The sequence below is a fragment of the Neophocaena asiaeorientalis genome, unplaced genomic scaffold (assembly GCF_003031525.2).
Source record: "Neophocaena asiaeorientalis asiaeorientalis breed wild unplaced genomic scaffold, Neophocaena_asiaeorientalis_V1.1 scaffold484, whole genome shotgun sequence".
Classification (NCBI taxonomy): domain Eukaryota; kingdom Metazoa; phylum Chordata; class Mammalia; order Artiodactyla; family Phocoenidae; genus Neophocaena; species Neophocaena asiaeorientalis.
Window position 1 is genome coordinate 1,761,769 of NW_020171830.1, and position 2,656 is coordinate 1,764,424.

General features: G+C 44.0%; 1 protein-coding gene across 6 annotated transcripts in view; it reads right to left on the minus strand.

The window, feature by feature from the left end:
• Nucleotides 1–2,656, minus strand: part of KAT6B (lysine acetyltransferase 6B) — a 231,524-nt gene that overhangs the window by 179,643 nt on the left and 49,225 nt on the right. The window lies entirely within an intron of this gene.

Below are 2,656 nucleotides of genomic sequence, written 5' to 3' on the forward strand. Positions count from 1 at the left end.
ACGCGCATATATATATATATATATATATATATATATATGAGATAATATACTGGAGGGAGTATAACATGGTACGACACTTTGGAAAACAGTCTGACTGGTACCTAGTAAAGTTGAGGACAAGCATAGCCCGTGACTAGGGCAACCATACAGCTCATCATCCAAATCCAGACACTGCTGAGAATTAACGGTGCTATACTACTAATTACACCGGGACAACAGGCATAAACCAGCATAAACAGTCACGCGGCCTGTGAACCAGCAGTTCCATTCCTAGGTGTACACCTCAGAGAGACTGTGCACGTGCACACCAGATGACGGATACGGGAACACTCACAGCAGCTTAGTTCACAATTTCCCAACACTAGAAACAACTCAAATATCCAGCAAGAGTGGAATGGATGACACAAAAATTGTGGAAGATTGTGGGAGTCCTAAAAGAAGGTGCTTAAAGGTGCTTTGTAAATGCAAATTAAAGCATTACAGGGAAGAAATATCCCTTCCTCACACTTCTCCCATCCACTTGTCATTTACTGTTCTATAAGCAAAGATGGGTCACTACAGCTCACACATCCCTGCTTTCATAAAACAATTCCTTTTCTCTCGCTCGATAAAACTACAGGCATCTGTATACACGGTATGCACGAAAACTGAAACTATTGTGTCGAGAACTATCTAAGAGACTGAAAAGTCACCTGTGAGGAACCCTGGCATTTAGTAAAGCCATATCGGTTGGCTAAGTCTTTTAACTGGTGTTCGAAAGTCCATAAAAGTTTCAGAAGTACATTAACATTATTTATGGAACTTTATCAACTACCTTCCAATACTCACCCTATTTTACCTTTCATTCCTGTTATGCCTTACATCTGACAAGCAGTGCAGAGACAAATATTTGGTGTAACGGCAATGACATAACATCCACTCTACTCAGAGGCCTGGGTTTGGCTGGTAGGCAAAATTTCAACGGACCGTGTCATTACCACCAGCCAGTCATTCCCCTAAGTTCCTCCTTTAATGTTAAAACCTTCCTCTGCCTCTATCTTTTCTTCTGCTTTTTTTCTTTAATCATCGCTTCACCTTCTCAACCTTCAACCCTAAGTATAAGTTCTCAGGTAAGAATCTTAACCTTTACTGAAACATGCATTATGCTTTTCTTCTTAAAAACATGAAAAAAAAAACCCTGCCCCAATTCATTTTGATAAATGTGTGAAGAATTTATGAATAAAAAAAAATGGAGGGCTTCCCTGGTGGCACAGTGGTTAAGAATCCGCCTGCCAATGCAGGGGACACGGGTTCAAGCCCTGGTCCAGGAAGATCCCACATGCCGCGGAGCACCTAAGCCCGTGCGCCACAACTGCTGAGCCTGCGCTCCAGGACCTTGAGCCACAACTAATGAGTCTGTGTGCCACAACTACTGAAGCCCGCGCGCCTAGAGCCCATGCTCCACAACAAGAGAAGTCACCATGATGAGAAGCCCGCGCACCACAACAAAGAGCAGCCCCCGCTCCAAGCAACTAACGAAAGACGGCGTGCAGCAACGAATACCCGATGCAGCCAAAAATAAATACATACATAAATAAATTGATTAAAAAAAAAAAAGAATGGAGTGTTTTACTTCAGGTCTATCCCAGAAAATCTAGGGTACACAGACAGGAAGAATGTACTTTACTCATAGTCATACAAAACAAGCCAACAAACACATACCTTTTTTGGAGTACCACATAACTATCCCAACATTCCCATTATCTACTCCCACCTCCTGTCCCTATATGGAAGAGTCTTCATATACTCTTTCTCTTTACCTTGAATTTCTGGGCATCTCCACCCCCAACTTGTTTCATTGGTTCTCTTTTCCTATTTTCCACGTTTGTAATCTAACCCCTCCTCTGCCTTTGCCCCTTGTCTCACACCACTCCCTGCACTCACCTCAGACCAAAGTACTTACAAATTCAAAACTACACAATGCCCTTTCCCGAGGTAGTACACAGGGAGCCTCCTTCTGAGACAGACACCCTGTTCCCCCTTTCCTGACCCCAGCTCAAGTTACACCCAAGAAATCCAGCCTATCAAACAACCCTATATCCCAAACTAACACCTTTCTCTGCTGCCCCATCCTCACTCTGGGTGCAGTCTAAATCACATTCACCCAGCCCCACCCATCTTTCTTCACACCTGTCACCCTTTCCAATCCCCTGACCCCATGAGATTTTCTGCTGGATATATTTTGCGTATATCTAAGTTCTAAGTAGCCTCACTTCACATTTAAGTCTGCTGTGCTGTCTTACCTTTCAGAGACTCCCAAGAATATCCGTCCCATCCCTCCATGTTTTTTTTTAATGCTGCCTATTCCCCAAAGCTAGCAAACCTTCCTATTCCAACATAACAATTCACCCACATACCTCCTTCCCACCACAGTAACTGTACGTGTTTCTCAGTTTCCCCAATACTTCCTCCAATCCAATATCTACTTTGCATCGCTTTCTCAACACTACTCCACATCTACCACACCCAAATCCATTCTTACTCTGCCCCCAGATAACTGTAATCTCACCTTCTGCACCATTTCACCTGCCCCTCGGTCCCCCTTCCACATCTCCAATTTTGCACTCTTCCCACTCTCCCCTCTGCACCTGCCTGCACACCTTCACTTTCCCCTCCC